The 19,961-nt window shown below is 38.6% G+C and overlaps 1 protein-coding gene across 9 annotated transcripts in view; it reads left to right on the top strand.

Annotated features, from left to right (window-relative positions):
* The window catches only part of tgm1l3 (transglutaminase 1 like 3), a 183,408-nt gene continuing 163,447 nt past the window's right edge, over nt 1–19,961 (top strand). For 6 of the 9 annotated variants that reach the window (XM_087307723.1, XM_087307695.1, XM_087307697.1 and 3 more), the window contains exons 1-2: nt 1–60; nt 5,060–5,250. The gene's annotated coding sequence lies outside the window, so the exon portion shown is untranslated. Of the gene's footprint in view, nt 61–2,803; nt 2,872–5,059; nt 5,251–18,958; nt 19,117–19,961 lie in introns of all 9 variants that reach the window. The other 3 variants (XM_087307721.1, XM_087307690.1, XM_087307691.1) reach the window with 2 other exon arrangements.

The raw sequence follows: 19,961 nt of genomic DNA, 5'->3' as shown, positions 1-19,961 counted from the left end.
GAATTGCCGAGCTGGCTTCCGGTTTCAGTGGAGTATACTAAATTTAGCTCCACAAAACAGGTAAGTTAGGCCTTAATGTCACTTGATATTGTTATCGTATTATTTAAAAGCTTTGTCCAACTTATGCTTACTGTGATGTAGAGTATCTAGTTTTAACCGTACCTTTCCATATTTACATTTTCCTCATGAATAAAACAGCTTAAACTAGCCTAAACTGGTTGGCTGGTTTTAGCTGGTTCACCAGCTGGTTTTGGCTATTTCCAGTCTGATTTCCAGCCTGGTCTGACCATTTCCAGCCATTCCAGCCTGGTCTGGGCTGAAAAATGACCAGCTAAAACCAACCTGACCAGCCTGGTTAAGCTGGACATTACTGGTTTTGGCTGGTCAAGCTGGTTTTAGCTGTTTTTTTTCAGTAGGGTTAATTTCGCACCAACACCACAAACAATTTTGTACGTCCATGTTGCCAAAAAGTGGATTAAAAACAAAGTCAAAACCTGTTTTAAAGCCGTATGTTAATTTGAATTGGATGAATGTAGAAACAACAATGAAATGAAAAATAATTTCCATTTTGAAAGCAGACATGATCACACATACGAGATGCACTTTCATATTTATTGAATATGTATTTATCTGTGACTTGTGTAAGAATATTTTGATGACAAAACATATTTTAATAGAATGTGTATATGATATTAGAGAACGTTTTTATTTAGGAGATATTTTAAGGGAAATGTTTGAAAAGGCGTCTTATAGAAAAATTGTAGAACATTTATCTTTAATCAAACTAATATATTGTATATGACTCTCCAATGTGTGTTTGTGAAGAAGCTGATATGACTGTTTTACAGGGTGGGCTATTTATATGGATACACTTTAATAAACTTATTTTGAATTTCACAAGAAAAACAATGGTGTGCTTGGTTTTAAACGTAACTTTATTCTTTCATGAGTCATATACAAGCCCCCTCACATATACTAATGTGCCACAAACAGGACCTTAACATCACCAGCCATTCCCATTTTATTAAGGTGTATCTATATAGATGGCCCACCCTGTATATTGTTTATTTAGCATAGGTTTTGCCATGAATATAGCCAATGCTGCTAATGTGACATTGAAAATATAAATAAAAAAAGAAGTAAAGACAGAACTGAAGACTTAAAAGCACAGTTCACCCAAAAATTTAATTTCTACCATCATTTTTAGACTTCAATGTGGCGATGTCACAGTCCCATAAACTTTCCTGCTTGTTGCCTAACTATTTCAACAATTAACACAAGGCAATTTAATCAAATCTTGATGTTAAATGGCTGCCATAACATTATTGATCAATATGTGGACTTTTTTGAATTCTTGAAGGCTTTTGCAATTAAAAATGTAACACAGGAAATACATTAGGACCATTGATATTGTTTACATCCTTCAAAATGGTCTATTTACTCTTCTGTTTCGAACCTGTTGGAGTTTCTTTCTAGGAGATAAACTGAAGAACGTTGATAAAAACAGCCACTGACTTACATAACACTTATTATTTCTCTACAATATGGCTGCTAATTTTAGCATTCTTCAGTACATCTTCCTTTATGTTCAACAGTAGAAAGAAATTTATAAACATTTTGAGTGTGCATAGATGAAGAAATTTTAATTTTTCAGTAAACAAACCCCTTTAATATTGTTAAATTGGAGCTATGTAAGCGAGTATGTCTTTATTTTAGTATGTGAATTAGTATGCATTAACAACATGTCTCATATTTGTTGTTATTACCTCGGTTTGTTGCTTTAAAGCTCAAATGTTGTATTTATGTTGCTATTTAGACTGTTTCATCAAATAATGGATAAAATAACTAGTATGACATTATGTTGGAAGGCATGGTGTCTCAGTGGTTAACACTGTCACCTCAGAGCTACAAGGTTACTGATTCGAGTCCCGGCTGGGCCAGTTGGAATTTCTGTGTTTGCATGTCTCATATTTGTTGATATTACTTCAGTTTGTTGCTTAATTTAATTATTTAAGTATTAATTTGGTTTTCTTTAAATTGAAGCTAACATGTTGTATTTATGTTGGCATTTTGACTGTGTTTCATCAAATAATGGATAAAATAATTAGTATGACATTAAGTTGAGTGGCACGGTGGCTCACAGCAAGAAGGTTGCTGCTTGAGTCCCGGCTGGGCCAGTTGGCATTTCTGTGTGGAGTTTGCATGTTCTTCCAGTGTTGGCATGGGTTTCCTCCGGGTGATTTGTCTTCCCCCACAGTCCAAAGGCATGCGCTCTTGGTGAATTAAATAAACTAAATTGTCTGAAGTGTATGTGTGTGAATCAGTGTTTAGAAAATAAACTTTTTGAGCAAGAAATAGGAAGAAAATCTGATTTATTTTTTAAGTCAAGACATAATGAGATTGCTTAAGATGCTGCATTGGACACGCAAGACTCACTTGAACATTTTTTCAAAGGAGAAGAACCCATAAAATGTCTATATTGCAACAAAAACCAAACTGTTAAACATATTCTTGTGGAATGCCCTATTTTTTAATGTTATTAGACAATTTTTATCTGGAGAGACTTTAAAAGAAATATTTTTAAATGTGAATCCTAAAATTGTAAAGTTTTTATCAAAAGGAAACCTTAAAAAATGTTTTAGATTTATAACATATTATTATTATTATTATTATTTATGCATTTTACCTTGTATATTATTCATTGCTGTTGATGACTTTTAAATGTTAGAATATTTGGCAATAATATTAACGCCCCCCCCCCCCCCCCCCTCTTTCTCTCTCTCTGTATGTGTGTGAATGAAAGAGTGTATGGGTGTTTCCCATTGTTGGGTCGCGGCTGGAAGGGCATCTGCTGAGTAAAACATATTCTAGGTAAGTCGGTGGTTTATTCCACTGTGGTGACCCCTGGTTAATCGCCTTACTGCACGATCACCTTACAGCAACAAGGTTGCTGGTTTGAGCCCTGGCTGGGCCAGTTTTCATGTTCTCCCCGTGTTGGCGTGGGTTTCCTCCGGGTGCTCCGGTTTCCCCCACAAGTCCAAAGACATGTGGTACAGGTGAATTGGATACACTAAATTACTAAATTGTATGTGTGTGAATGAGAGAGTGTATGGGTGTTTCCTAGTGTTGGGTTGCGGCTGGAAGGTCATCTGCTGTGTAAAACATATTCTGGATAAGTTGGTGGTTCATTCCACTGTGGTGACCCCTGATTAATAAAGGGACTAAGCTGAAAAGAAAATTAATGAATAAGTTAAATATGAAGGTGTCACGGTGGCGCAGTGGGTAGCACGATCACCTCACAGCAAGAAGGTTGCTGGTTTGAGCCCCGGCTGGGCCAGTCTGCATTTCTGTGTGGAGTCTTCATGTTCTCCCCGTGTTCACGTGGGTTTCCTCCAGGTGCTCTGGTTTCCCCCACAGTCCAAACACGCGTGCTATAGGTGAATTGAATGAACCAAATTGGCCGTAGTGTGTGAATGTGAGAGTGTATGGGTGTTTCCCAGTGTTGAGTAGCGGCTGGAAGGGCATCCGCTGCATGTGTAAAACATATGCTGGGTAAGTTGGTGGTTCATTCCGCTGTGGTGACCCCTGATTAATAAAGGGACTAAGCCGAAAAGACAATGAATGTATGAAGGTAAATATGTTTAGTTATTATGTTTGCTTGAGAAAGCCAACTGTTATACTACTCTGTCCTTGAAAACAAACGTATCTCCTCCTAGGGCGTTCATGCCACAAGGCCCAAATGTGGTCAAAATGTGCCTTCTGCATTCAAGATTGTTGCTATATCTCCTCATGCCTGTAAGACTTATCATTTTTTTAATGAAAAATGTTAAATATTAAATTTTTTATAATCCGGGCATATAAAAAAAAATTATACAAGCCCCAAATTTGGCCAAAAGCTGTATTTAGATGTTGTAGATTTTGTTGCTATATCTTAAGGTTTATCAGACTTATAGTTTTCCAATAAATAATTTTTAAGCATTATTTTTCTCAAAATATGGCAAGCTATTTTTGACTTAAACTCCATATTTTTTACTGATACGACAAGCCATTTTTGCATGTATCACCTTCACACTTATTAAGCATTGTATTTTCAAAACAATACAGCAAGCCATTTTTACATAATGTTCATTCCCTTAGTCCCTTTATTAATCAGGGGTCGCCACAATGGAATGAACCGCCAACTTATCCAGCATTTGTTTTACACAGCGAATGCCCTTCCAGCCGCAACCCAACACCAGGAATACTTAATGTTCAAGTCCAGTTTTTGACACTCATAAAGACTGTCATAGAAACATCGGGGTTGATTAAGATCACTCATATTGCCAAGAAGCTTTGATGTATCATCATCACTAACCTGTCAAATGTCCCCATAGCAATAAAACAGTATAACCTAGCAACCATTTAAAAATAGCAATATCTCTACATCAGAACATCGTAGGGACCTGGGCATTGGCTTGTTTGACTCATGCTAGCAAATGGGACTTCCTGTGTACTATGCATGGTAACAATGATAATGGAAGCCAAGTGCTAATAACGATTAGCTACATGCTATGAATGATTATCTAAATGCAATAACATATGCTAGAAATGCCTACTAAGTACTAGCATTTGATCAAACATGTACACGAGCATTGCCATTTAGCAACTGCTTAGCAACCACCTAACAATGCCATAAACGTTTGACTTTCTCAAGCCAACATCAAAGTTTATCAATGAACTTTAGGTTCTAGTTATAATTGGTATCAGTTAATAGAATGAATTCATGAGCAATATAGATACTCAAATGGTTTGGTATTTCTTCTAGCATTAGAGTTTACAGAAAAAAATTTAATTACTTAATTCATAACTAACTTGGCTTGAGTTCTGCTTAATATATTCAGGTTATGAGTTACAGTAACTTTTTTTTTCCATTAAGTCAAAGTAACTTTTAGTTAAACTAATATATTTCGTTAAGTGACTGATGATTTGTCGGTCCTCTTTCCACTAGTGGTATTCAGACAGCAGGCTGAAGGCTGATTGTTCGTGACGGTTAATCTCTGTGTTTTTATGTGTCTCACAGGTGTTTGGTTAACAGTGGTTCGTCCACGATCCGTCTCAGCAGGAACGCAGCGCTGCAGGAGCAGATGTGCAGACTGAGTAGCAGGAGGTGATGAAGGAGTTCAGGCTAAAACACATGATCTCACCTGTGTGTCACGCTGACGGCTGAACCACAAACACAACACTGTACTCACGGCAGAACACCATGAACAGGTTTGCTTGCTTTCCTTTTGGAACAGAACATTTGCGATTGCGTCTGTGTTTTTGCTATTCTCTTTATTTTAGAACTTGAACTGTGCATGGATACTCATAAACTACTTCAATTTTAACTAATACTGTCTGGGAGACTAATAAGGAGTCGTTCTGTATGCCTTCATTTGTAAATAATATCCACATTTGTTATTTCAAATGATAGTTCACCCAGAATAAAAACTATCATCATTTACTCACTCTACACTTCTTTAAAACCTATTTTACTTAATTTCTTCTGTTGAACTTAAAAAGCAGATATTTTGAAGAATGGTAAAAAACAGTAACTAATGACTTTCATAGTATTTGTGTTTCCTAATATGTCAGTTACAAGTTAAAGGTTTCTTGGTTTTTTTGAAGAACGCTGAAAACCGGTAACTATTGACTTTCATTGTATTTGCTTTTCCTACTATGGAAGTCAATGGTTACAGGTTTCTCGCTTATCTTGAAGAAAGCTGAAAACCAGTAACCATTGACTTCCATAGTATTTTATTTATTTTGCTATGGAAGTTAATGGTTACAGGTCTCTTGTAAACCAGTAACCATTGACTTCCATAGTATTTATTTTTCTACTATGGAAGTCAATGGTTACAGGTTTCTCACTTTTAAAAACAGGTAACCATTGACTTCCATAATATATATATATATATATATATATATATATATATATTTTTTTTTTATTACTATGGAGGTTAATGGTTACAGGTCTCTTGCTTCTCTTGAAGAACACTAAAACCAGTTACTATTGACTTCCATAGTATTTGTTTTCCTACTATGAAAGTCAATGGTTACAGGTTTCTCGCTTATCTTGAAGAAAGCTGAAAACCAGTAACCATTGACTTCCTTAGTATTTGTTTTCCTACTATGGAAGTCAATGGTTAAAGGTTTCTTGCTTATCTTGAAGAATGCTGGGAACCTGTAACCATTGACTTTCATGGTATTTATTTTCCTACTATGTAAGTCAATGGTTACAGGTTTCTTGTTTCTCTTGAAAAACACTAAAAAACAGTAACCATTGACTTCCATGGTATTTGTTTTTCCTACTATGAAAGTCTATGGTCATAGGTTTGTTGATTTGTTTAAAGAAAGCTGAAAACCTGTAATCATCAACTTCCATTGTATTTGTTTTTTGTTTTTCCAACTATGGAAGTCAATGGTTACAGGTTTCTTGCTTCTCTTGAAGAATGCTGAAAACCTATAACCATTGACGTCCATGGTATTTGTGTTTCCCACTATACAAGTCAATGGTTACAGGTTTTTTGATTCTCTTGAAGAAGGCTGAAAACCGGTAACCATTGATTTCCATAGCATTTAGTATTTGTTTTTATTATTATAGAAGTCAATGATTACAGGTGTCTTGCTTCTTTTGATGAATGCTGAAAACCTGTAACTATTGACTTCCATAGTATTTGTTTTTTGCACTATGGAAGTCAATGGTTACAGGTTTTCAGCTATATTCAAGAGAGCAAAGAAACTCATGAAGTTGGAAAACAACACAAGGGGGAATAAATAAGTATATTTTCATTTTTGGGTGAGCTATCCCTATTTTTTTAATAAAAGGAATAATAAAGTGACATTTTCAGGCTATTTTTGATACATGAACCCATATTCAATGTCTGTGGTGTAATGGTTAATTTTCAATATTTAATTTAGGTATTAGTGCATGATTTTTCATGCAACTCTCATTATAAAGTGTTGGATATGATTGAAATATGCTGTAATTCATAAGTATAGCGTTTTTTTTATTATTATTCATCGAGCACACATTTAATTGATCAAAACTGACAGAGTAAAGACTATTTTAATGCTGCAATCAGTTCAATAATAATTACTTTAATAAAAAAAAAAAATTAAAATAATAATAATAATAAAATTAGCACATTAGAATGATTTCTGAAGGATCTTGTGACACTGAAGAAGACTGGATTAATGAATCATTTATACATTTTTTATAATTAAATAACAATAGTTAATTAATTCATTCATTTTCCTTCGGCTTAGTCTCTTTATTCCTTAGGGGTCGCCACAGCGGAATAAACTTCCAACTTATCCAGCTTATGTTTTACACATCGAATGCCCTTTCAGCTGCAACCCAGTTCTGGGAAACACTCATTCTCACACTCACACACTATGGCCAATTTAGTTTATTCACTTCACCTATAGACCATGTGTATGGACTGTGGGGGAAACCAGAGCACCTGGAGGAAACCCACGCCAACACGGGGAGAATGTGTAACCTCCACACAGAAATGCCAAGTAGCCCGGCTGGGACTCGAACCAGTGACCTTCTTGCTGTGAGGTGACAGTGCTAACCACTGAGCCACAGTGCCGTCCAAAAAAATAATAACAAATGAACATTGTAATGAGCATGAGAGGCTTCTTTAATAAAAAATCAAGTAATCCTTCTGATGCCAAATATTTAAATGTTACTGCATTTCCTTGCTTCCTTATATTCCCTCGTTTTATTTCTTGTTCGGTTTCTTTTTCAGATTCATTCACTTGTTATTGTTGTCAAGTTAAATGAAGCTGTTTCCCTCTTCGTGTCTCTGTTGTGTTTGGCTCAAGCATTTGTTGAAGATAAATTCAGCATCTGTGCTGTTTTTCATCTGCAATTGTTGCTTGCTTACATTGGGACAGAAGTGCATTCTGAGTCATATAACCATAAATAAAAGCTGCACATGTACAGAGGAGGAAGCACACACGCAGAACATAGATGTTTTTGCCAATCTCGTTTCATTCAAAGTTTGGTTTTTAGCGGTTGGAATGAACTCTTATAGATAGGGTGTTGAGCTCTGTCACCCGGGAGGAGCTCTTTGAGAGAAGTCAACATAGGTGGCTCGGGCAACTGTTACGAGTGCCTCTTTGATGCCTACCCAGGGAGGTGTTCCAGGCATGTCCCACCAGGAGGAGGCCTAGTATGGAGTGTTTGCAGCAAACATGCCAGCCTGTGGTAAAAACACTACTGTGATATGTCTGTGTAAGGTTAGTACGCCTGCACAGGAACAACACTGGGAGAAGGCTATGCTGAAGAATGACTGATTATGTAGAATGACTGAATATGTAAAGCACTGATTATATATGTTAAATTCAATTCAATTCAATTCAATTCAGCTTTATTTGTATGGCGCTTTTACAATGTAGATTGTGTCAAAGCAGCTTCACATAAATGGTCATAGTAACAGTGTGGAACAGTGTGGTTCAGGTTTTAGTGTTTAAGTTCAGTTCAGTTTAGCTCAGTTCAGTGTGATTTAATCATTACTGAGAGTTCAAACACTGAAGAGCAAATTCATCAATGCGTAGCTCTACCAATCCTGAACCATGCGAGGCAGTGGCAACAGCGGAGAGGGAAAAAAACTTCACCTGATGGGAGTGAAGAAAAAAAACCTTGAGAGAACCAGACTCAGTTGGGCATACTCATATGAAGCTGTATGTGTCAGAATCTAAAGTGAGTAACATATTATCAAGTTACTGTACCATCATAACAATGGTTGTAAACCCTCAGGGCTCTATTTTAAGGTCCATGCGCAAAACGTAGGGTGCAAACGCTTTCAGGGCGTGTCAGAATCCACTTTTGCTAATTTAAGGATGGGAAAATCCGCTTTGCGCCATGGCGCATAGTCTAAAAGGGTTGAGTTTATTTTCTTAATGAGTTATAGGTGTGTTTTGAGAATAAACTAATCAGAGTCTCATCTCCCATTCCCTTTTAGAGCCAGTTGCGTCGCGACATAAGCGCATTTACTATTTACATGATGTAAAGTAAGTGTAAGTGAAAAAACTAAGCATTTCACAAGTGAGAAAACAGTTAAACAGAGCATCTACCAAGCAAGAATGAGAGATAAAGTATCTCATAATCTAGTTTCACTTTCGCTCTCGTGGATAGGGAAACCTGTATGCACAGACATCAATTAGCCTATAAATATATATTTTTTTTTTTGTTAAGCGCAAAGATTTGTTTCAAAACTATTTCTAAATCCAGTTCTAATTTGCAGCAAACGAATAAATGAACAAAAATGAAGTGTGGTCAAAAAACTGAGTCATATCCAAATACACATGCTGTGGCCCATATGGTCTAAAACCTGACAGGTGGACAAATCTAAGCTTGTTTTTAATAAAACAAATATAAATATGAATATAATAAATAATACTGCTAATAATGAAAACATACAAAAGCAAATTGAATGAACTGAAAAAGCCTCCCGAGATGAAGAAAGTATGAAGGCGGTAGTTTTTAAATTCATGTAGGCTAGAAAATAATATGTTTTGTAATATTTTAATCCTTTATATTTATATACTATTTATATATCCTTATTATATCCTATATATATCCTTAATATTTTATATCTTTTTCATATGTAAAGATGCATATTTTGCGTATTGCTCTACATCTTGTGTGTATTTAACAGTGTGTAAGCCAGGCACACTCTGCGCCAGACAATAGACCGGCTTTGTTCTGGTCTAAAGAACAGACTATTGCAGTTTCTCAAAATAGCAACGCACCAAAACATATGAGCGCAAATGCATTTGCTACTTAAAAAGCGTTAAAAAAACTAAAAATGACTCTTGCGCCGAGCTGAAAGCAGCAAATAACAATTGCGTCGCGCCTTGCACCACATCGCGTCGGGTGTATGATAGGGCCCTTAATCCTTTTGCAAAAGTTGCATCTATGGAGAGAGAACTTTGGTTTTAAAACAGTTGCTGACATAGACCTGTGACATCTCTGGTGACCGTAGCAAGCTGGCAGAGAGCCAAGAATAACAGGACCACCTAGAGTAAAAACCTATCCTAAAATGATTAAAAGTTAAAATGAGACGCATAGGGGTGTGTCAAATAACCTGTATAAAGTTTCAAGAGTTCACACTTAGCTGATGATTGATAATAAAGCTAGTTTGGCGTGCTGTCCCGGGACAGAGCCCTGAGCTTATAAGATCCTCGAGCCCTGGGCTCCCTCCCGTTGCAAGGCGAGAGGGGAGTTTGAGCTCAGGTAGATCTCGATGACTCCCCCTCTTGGTTGTTGTAGCTAAGTCTCAGATATGGATGCTGAAAGGTGTACTCAGAGTTTAGCTAAAGTATTTTGTATTAATTGTTTAGAGTGCTTGTTTTTGAACTGTGGGAGGAAACCGGAGGACCCGGGGAAAACCCACGCGACCACGGGGAGAACGAGCAAACTCCGCACAGAAATGCCATCTGGTTTGGAAAGGAATTAAACCAGGTGCATTCTTGCTGTGAGGCAACAGCGCTAATCGCTTGCCACCGTGACACCCGTTTGAAAGGAGGGAAAGTAGGGTTGGGTGGGGGGGTTTCTTCAAGGCGAAGATATTGAGATGAGAAAAGTCTGGTTATTTATAGTGAGTTAAGGATCATCTTATAGGATAATCAGTCGTTAGCTAAAGTTGGAACAGCTGTGAACAATCATAAGCACGTGATCCTCTCGAAATTTGTTTATAAATAAACTTCACTTGTGGAAAACACAGAGACATTAGAAAGAGGAGAAAAAGAAAAGGAGAAAGAGAAAAGTCTGCTCTGTTCTTTCTCGGCTTTATTATGGAGAATAAGGTCTATTTTCTGATTTTCAAAACCTCCTGTCTGATAATTTCTAATTGATAAGAAGTTGGTATACGACACTATGTCTCTCGGCTGGCCTGGGAATGCCTCGGGTTGCCGCCCTGGCGACCCGGCCCAAGATATGCGGAAGAAAGCGAATGAATGACTGTTAACTCTTTTGCAGATTCTGTTTTAACAGTATGTCCTTCCAACTGCAACCTAGTACAAGGAAAAACCCATACACTCTCACATTCCTACACTAAGGAGAATTTCTGTTTACCCAATTCACCTATAGCCGGAGCTCTGTCACCTGAGAGGAGCTCGGAGTAGAGTTGCTGCCCCTCCACATCGAGAGAAGTCAGCTGAGATGGCTCCTGTTTCGGATGCCTCCTGGACACCTACCTAAGGAGGTGTTCCATGCATGTCCCACCGGGAGAAGTGGACGATCCAGAACACACTGGAGGGACTATGTCTCTTGGCTGATCTGGAAACATCTCGGGATCCCCCTGGAAGAGCTGGAGGAAGTGTCTGGGGAGAGGGAAGTCTGGGATTATCTCTTGAGACTGCTGCCCCTGCGACCCGGCCCCAGATAAGCGGATGAAAATGAATGAATGACTGTAAAGTCTTTTGCAGATTCTATTTTAATGTTATGCCCTTCAAGCTGCAACCTAGTACTGGGAAATACCCATGCACTTTCACATTCCTACACTATGGACAATTTTTAATAACATAAAAACATGCAAATTCCACACAGAAATGCAAACTGAGCCAGCCGGGACTTGAGCCAGCGACCTTGCCGTGAGGCGACAGTGCTCATCATTGAACCACCGTGCCACCTTTTACAGAGTTAAATTATTATTATTTTTTTACATAACACACCTGCAGGTTATTTTGGAGGTACTATTTCATGGCTATAGTTTACATTTGTGTAACTTCATCCAGACAAAGAGTCTTTCCTGAGTGTGAATATTAAGCTCCGTCTGTCTGCGGCCTGCTTCTCATTCTCAAACTCTACTCATTTTGTATCTCTGAGGTCTTTTCACTCTCCGTTTCATAAAGCTTCACCAAGATCATCCAAACAAACTTGAAGGATTCTCTCTTTTCAGCTTGTGGGAGTTTAATGCACTTCTGTTGTTTTTGAGTGAGATGAAAAGAGAACGGGCCTGTTCTCTATTATAAAGCGTAGAGGTGATGAGTCTCCTGAAAGCAATGCTGATTTGTTTAGTGTGTGCACTTCATTAAATTTAAGCTGTTCTGCTTGTGTCCTGATCCAGATTTCCCTCTGACACTGACAAATGGAACTGGAGAAACACCCTGGATGGCATGAAGAAAGAAGCAAAGAAAAAAGGAGTGATTGATAGCGAGAAAAAGACTTTCATTGTGAGAGAGCTCAGTTTATAGCCACATAAAAATATGAATCTAGTTCATGAGTACTGTACATTGCCAGCTGATCATCGTTTTTATTTTATTTTCAATTTAAAAAATGTTTCTTCGTCTCAATTATGGCAATAATTTTACCAGAAATACAGTAACATAGTGAAAATATTATTACAAAACTATTATTCATTCATTCTCATTCATCCTCTTATCAGTTGTCACCACAGCGAAATGAACCACCAACTATTCCAGCATATGTTTCATGTAGCAAATGCCCTTCTAGCCGCAACCCAGTACTGTGAAACACCCACATACTCTCATTCACACACACTCATACACTACAGCCAGTTTAATTTATTCAGTTCACCTAAAGAGCATGCAGGAATCACAGGGCTGATTTTTCTAATCCCCATAGACCAGTGGTTCTCAAACTGTGGTACTTGTACAACTAGTGGGACGCGGACTTACTTCTAGTGGTATGTGGAGGAATCACTGAGTAATGAAAGAAAAAATGAATGCAATTTTAATCATTTGATGCTTACGAGAACACCAATGTGATCAGCATTGGCTGTTCCCTAAAGCCTACGATCAAAGCGATGTGTTTAAAATGTTTACTTTAGTGTAGAGGTCTGCATTCCTGCGGCTGTCCCGCGGTAGCAGCGTCACCTGAACAGATTTAATCGGCGCGGGAATAAATTTCTGAATCAATCACGGGAACGGTCGGTAACTGGTTTAATTTTGGACAGGAGCGGGCCGTTTAGCAATATCACTCCCTGCTCCCGAGCTAGCGAGCTGGGTATGTATGTGTGTGAACGAGACTGTGTGATGCTTGTTTGTTGCTCTGTGTGTGTGTGTGTGTGTGCGTGTGTGGGCATGTGCGTGTGTGCGTGCTCACGAATGAGAGCTTTGTGTGTGTGTGTGTGTGTGTGTTTACACAGACAGCTTGTTAAAGGCTGTCTGGACTCTGTAAAACTGGGTGGTTTTCGGTTTTGTTCTCCCCCGCTCTTTAGTGGGATTAGGTGCCGCGGGTAGAAAACGGGGCGGGTCAGGCAGCGGTACAAATGCTGAATATAAGCGGGAGTGGTCGGGTTCGGGCTAAAACCTGGCGGGAGCGGGTGTCAAAATTTAGTCCCGCGCAGATGTCTACTTTAGTGCATCACGTTATCAGCTGGTAGAAATCAATTAAATTGGGGCAGAACTAGAGAAAGAGGTGCGTGGTGCTTGCAGAGCAGATACATGCTAGAGCAGTGGTCCCCAACCCCCGGGCCACAGACCGGCACCGGTCTAAAGATCAATTGGTAGCCGGCCGCACAAAAAAATCATGAATTTCCGTTTTTTTTGTTACATCTCGGTCTCTTGAGTGCCAAAATTTAACCCACAGGCTAGGAAAATGAGTAAGAACTGCAGCGCGACGCGCTTGTGTATTCCAGGCATGCGCAGTTGAAAACATCTTAAATTTTCAGAATGCTGCACCGCGAATCACGTGATGATAACCGACTGAGCGGCTTCATATTTTGTACGGAATATAATTTCGTTGAATGAATATGACTCTGCCTGGTTTTCGAACTGCGCAGTGCTGTAGCTGCTTAATTTTGCCAACTACACTACATTATTTTAATACTGTTGATTATGGTGGTACTTGGAGAGACATTTTTTTTCTGAGGTGGTACTTGGTGAAAATAGTTTGAGAACCACTGCCATAGACAATAAAAAATTATGTAGTGACTGCAGGTTGAAGGAAAGTAGTGGAGTAAAAGTACCAATATATGTACAAAATATATAGTATGAAGTTTTACATAAAAGTGAAATCCTCAAGAATATGACCGACTCCCTTGGTGTTTAATACTAGCGCAGCTCAGTTTTGGTTAATGATGTCAAAACTTACCAGTACATATGAATGGATGTGTAAACATAAACATAAAAAGCATGTATTTGAATTTACTGGTAAAGTTTTTCGGATATTCATCGGTATCACTGTGTGAAAGGAGCAATTGAATTATGATGGTTTGTTCTGTAGCCAATCTGAAAAAATATTGCTTAAAGAGGCTAATAATATTGACCTTAAAATAGTTTTTTTTTAAATTAAAAGCTGCTTTTATTCTAGCCGAAATAAAACAAATAAGACTTTCTCCAGAAGAAAAAATATTATAGGAAATACTGTGAAAAATTCTTTGCTCTCTTAAACATCATTTAGAAAATATTTTAAAAAAGAAAAGAAAATTAACCGGAGGGCTAATCATTTAGTGTGTTTGAGACTGGAACAGAGACCATGAACTGTTTGAAACTGGTCGGTGAGTAAATGTGAATGGCTGCATGCGTGTCTGTCTTCTCATTGTGGTCTCCAGCTCTTTGTTATTTCAGCTGGAACGAGAGCTGTTTTTCTCCAGAGGTTTTTCTGGGTTGTAAAAGCACATGAGTGTGTGTAAGGGAGTGAATGCAGGTCAGATGAAGGGTGAAACTGCTGTTGCACACATGCTGCAGAAGCGCTCGCTCGAGTCCTCAGATGAACTCTCGGAAAACACACTCCCTCAGACAGACAGGCTGAAACACGGACCAGAGACTCGCTGTTTATTCAACCCGTCTGTCTCTTTCTCTCTTTCCCCCAGTTTCTTTCCGTCTCCAAACTCAATTTGGGTCGCATTTGTTGAGTTTCCATGAGAAACGGTTGCGTTTGAATGACTAAAGCATTTACAGCGGAGTGAATAGAAAAAAATCTTTACTAATAATAATCCAAAACAAATTATGAAATAGGGAGGCTCAGTGACGTCACCTCACAGCAAGAAGGTCACTGGTTTGAGTGCCGGCTGGGTCAGTTGGCATTTCTGTGTGGAGTTTGCATGTTCTCTCCGTGTTGGCGTAGGTTTCCTCTGGGTGTTCGGGTCAATGTAACTATCGTTATTAGTAAGCAAACAAAAAAACACAATATAATTCATTTATTTCCTTCAAATTCTCCACACAATAACCCATAATGACATTGTGAAAAAAGATTTCTTGAAATTGTTGCAAATTTATTACAAATAAAAAACCTGAATGTACATGAACATCAGTATTTTGCTCAATACCTCAAGTCTTTTTGAATATGATGCCACAAGCTTGGCACGCCTGTCATTGGGAATTTTTGACCATTCCTCTTTGCAGTACCTCTCAAGTTCTATCAGGTTGGATGGGAAGCGACGGTGTACAGCCGTTTTCAGATCTCTCCAGAGATGTATAGTAAGATTTAGGTCTGGGCTCCGGCTGGGCCACTCAGGGACATTCAATGAGTTGTTGTGAAGCCACTCCATTGATATTTTGTCATTGTGCTTAGGGTCATTGTCCTGCTGGAAGATGAACCGTCGCCCCAGTCTGAGGTCAAGAGCACTCTGAAGCAGGTTTTCATTCAGGATGTCTCTGTACATTGCTGCATTTATCTTTCCCTCTATTCTGACTAGTCTTCCAGTTCCTGCTGCTAAGAAACATCGCCACAGCATGATGCTGCCACCACCATGCTTCACTGTAGGGATGGTATTAGTCTGGTGATGAGCGGTTCCTCGGTTTCTCCAAAAGTAGTGCCTGGCATTCACTCCAAAGAGTTTAATTTTAGTCTCATCAGAGCAAAGAATTTAGTTTCTTATGGTCTGAGAGTCCTTCAGATGCCTTTTGGCAAATTCCAGGTGGGGAATGGCTTTTATCTGGCCACTCTACCATACAGGCCTGATTGGTGGATTGCTGCACAGATGGTTGTCCTTCTGTAAGGTTCTCCTCTCTCCACAGAAGAACGCTGGAGCTCAGACAGAGTGACCATCGGGTTATTGATCACCTCCCTGACTAAGGGTACTTCTCCCCTGATCACTCAGCTTCGATAGCCAGCCAGCTCTAATAAGAGTCCTGGTGGTTCCAAACATCTTTCACTTATGGATGATGGAGACCACTGTGCTTATTGGGACTTTCAGTGCAGCAGGAATGTTTCTGTAACCTTCCCCAGCCTTGTGCCTCGAGACAATCCTGTCTTGGAGGTCTACAGACAGTTCCTTTGTCTTCATGCTTGGTTTGTGCTTTGACATGCACTGTCAACCCTTAGACCTTCTATAGGCAAGTGTATATCTTTTCAAATCATGTCCAATCAACTGAAATTGTCACAGGTGAACTCCAATTAAGCTGCTGAAACATCTCAAGAATGATCAGTGGAAACAGAGTGTACCTGAGCTCAATTTAAAGCTTCACGCCAAAGGTTGTGAATACTTCTGTACATGTGATTTTTCAGCTTTTTTATTTTTAATAAATTTGCAACAGTAAAAAAAAAGGAGGAAATAAATACATTTAATGCATTTTGGAATAAGACTGTAACATAAAAAATTTTGAAAAAAGTGAAGCGCTGTGAATACTTTCCGGATGCACTGAATATACAATAAGAATGTATGGTTAGCTATTTTATTATTAATTGAAATGTAGATTATTTCAATTAATAAAAAAATAGCTAACCATACATAATTTTTTTTATTTTGCATTACTTTAATCAAATCATTCATCATTTTCATTCATGTTAATTTATCAGGGAGAGTAATTATGACAGCCTCTTGGTCTCTGTGTGTGTGTTGTGTTGCAGTGATGTTTTCAGTCTGTGGGTGAGCTGTTGTCTGTGGCCCTTGCCTTCATAACACATTCTCAGAAACTAATTATTATATTCATGATAGTCAGACCTGCTGTAAAGGTCGTTGCCGTGTCCACAGGCCCTGGCTGCATAATCTAGAGGAGGCGTGATGACCTTTTTGTTTCATGTAAAGTGATCCGGCGTGGAAAAGCGGCGTGCGTTCGCTGTTTTATCTTTCAATCGCAGCCCAGTTGATTAAACGTCTGGGTTAATCAGCGTAATGCACACCGCTGAAAGTCCGACTCGTGTTGTTATGGAAAAAACTCAAGCGACCTCTTCCAGACCAATACCGTATGAACCGGTAAATCACACACTGATCCTCTGATCCTCGGCTGTCACAATAAACCCTCTTCTTTGCTTTCTATAAAAGCAAATAAAGTGAAATGTTCTTGGTTGGTTTCTCTAGGATTTCTTGATCTTAAAGGAACACTCCACTTTATTTTTTTAAATACATTTATTTTATTACTCCCCTATAGAGGCAAGCAGTTGAGTTTTACCATTTTTTAATCCATTCAGCCAATCTCCAGCTCTGGCACTTTTAGCTTAGCTTAGCTTAATTTATTGAATCGGATTAGACCATTAGCATCTCACTCGAAAATGACAAGTTTTGATCATTTTCACATCAGACTTGCTGGAAATAATGAAAGCTACTAAGATTACATGTCAGCGACTAAGAGGCATTATAAATGTGGAGTTTCAGGATGCACAAATAAGCATCATACTTCCCTTGAGCTAACGTCGTGTTTTAAATCTGCCTCTATGCTGATCCGTTGGCATTTGTAGCTCCGCCTTCTTTTGAAAAGAGCACTTTATTTTATTTGAACATTTTATTACTCCCCTGAAGTTAAACTGTTGAGTTTTACCATTGTTTTAATCCATTCAGCTAATCTCCGGGTCTGGGACTTTTAGCTTTGCATAATTCATTGAATCAGATTAGACCGTTAGCATCTCGCTCGGAAATGGCACGTTTCAATAATATTTACAATATACATGCTGGAGATAATGTCAGCGACTAAGAGGCATTACAACTGTGGAGTTTTAGTTGCAGAAATGAACACTTTATTTATCATACTAACTTATTCTGAGCCACTTCTTTTAGCATTTTAGCCTTGTTTTTGAATCTGCCATTATGCTGACACATTGGCGTTTGTAGCAGACCACTTTATTTTATTTAACCATTTTATAAACTCCTGAAGTTAAAGAGGTGAGTTTTACCATTTTTAAATCCATTTAGATGATCTCCTCGTCTGGCACTTTAAGCTTTGCTTAGCATAATTCTTTATATTGGATAAGACCGTTAGCATCTTGCTCTGAAATGACACATTTTGACAATTTTCACATCGGACCTGCTGAAGATTATGTCAGCGAGTAAGAGGCATTATAAATGTAAACTTTTAGTTGCACAAATGAACGATTTAGTTTCTATTGGCTAACTTCTTCTGAACCACTTCTTTTGGCATTTTTCAGTTTTTCATATACGTTAATCTTGTTTTTAAAACTGCCTCTATGCTGACATGTTGGCATTTGTAGCTTCACCCTCTTTTGAAAAGAGCACTTTATTTTATCTTAACTATTTTATATCTCAGTTAGGGTTAAACTGTTGAGTTTTATCATTTTTAATCCATTTGGAAGATCTCTGGGTCTGGCACTTTTAGCTTAGCTTAGCATAATTCATTGAATCGGATTAGACTGTTAGCATCTTGCTCTGAAATGACAAGTTTCAACAATTTTTACACTGTATATGCTGAAGATTGGCAGCAACTTAGAGGCCCTATAAATGTAAACTTTTAATTTCACAAATGAACACTGTAGTCTCCATGGATTAACTTCTTTTAGCATTTTCAGTTTTTTACAGAGATGACATTAGTCGTGTTTTAAATCTGCCGCTATGCTGACACGTTGACATCCGCGACCGGCCAATCGGCTGACCCACCCTCCTCCTTCCCTGAATCCAACCAATTTTACTGATTGACCCGCCCGCCCGCTCACTTCCCTAAAACCAAGCAACAATTTAGAGAAGCCGTCTAGAAAAAGAAAAACCCTTGTCTGTTTTTTTTTTTTACCACGTTTTTGGATTTCACCACGTTCTCACCCTGTTATGAACTCGTTCGATTTATTTTTTAGATTCTGTTTTTGTCTTACCTGGTTTCTGGAACCGCTCTTCCCCGGACTCGAACCTGGACGCCTTTGTCAACTCCTCCTCTCTGCATCTAAAGTCTGCCGACGCACACGATGAGCTGACCGGACAAACTGACTGCGGCAGGAAAGCCCTCCACATGTAGGTAAGCGGTCAGCCGGCAAGCGCGAAAGGGAACGGCGTCACACCGCCCCGTAGCGTTCGTTTAAAAAAAATTAAATGCAGCCATACGTACCTCCCGGGACGTATTTCGCGGTCTCCAGAAACGTCCACGGGACTACGTTTTCAGAATGAGCTTGGGTTGGGTTTCAGAATGAGCTTGGGTCTGCCTCTATGCTGACACATAGGCGTTTGTAGTTCCACCTTCTTTTGAAAACAGCACTTTATTTTTTTTTTAACAATTTCATTACTCCCCTATAGAGTTAAACTGTTGAGTTTTATCATTTTTTAATCCATCCAGATGGTCTTTGGGTCTGACACTTTTTTTAGCTTAGCTTAATTCATTGAATCGGATTAGACCATTAGCATCTTGCATGAAAATGATAAGTTTTGATAATTTTTCTACTTAAAAAAAAATGGTAGCACCTTCCAGTTCATGCGGACTTTAAATGTTAAAGGTTCTAAATGGAATCTTTATAAAATAATATTTTTAAGTATGAAGTTAACTTATGAGGAAACAGAATATTCAGTTCAATTCAGTTCTTGTCTGTTCCAAGATATAAAGCTTCAGCCAGAATTTCTAGAATTCATTCATTTTCTTGTCGGCTTAGTCCCTTTATTAATCCAGGGTCGCCACAGCGGAATGAACCGCCAACTTATCCAGCATGTTTTTACCCAGTGGATGCCCTTCCAGCCGCAACCCATCTCTGGGAAACATCCACACACACATTCACACACACACTACGGACAATTTAGCCTACCCAATTCACCTGTACCACGTCTTTGGACTGTGGGGGAAACCGGAGCACCCGGAGGAAACCCACGCGAAGG

This window comes from Danio rerio, chromosome 23 (genome assembly GCF_052040795.2).
Source record: "Danio rerio strain M-AB ecotype USA chromosome 23, GRCz13ab, whole genome shotgun sequence".
Lineage (NCBI taxonomy): Eukaryota > Metazoa > Chordata > Actinopteri > Cypriniformes > Danionidae > Danio > Danio rerio.
This window is presented reverse-complemented; position numbering and strand designations above follow the sequence as displayed.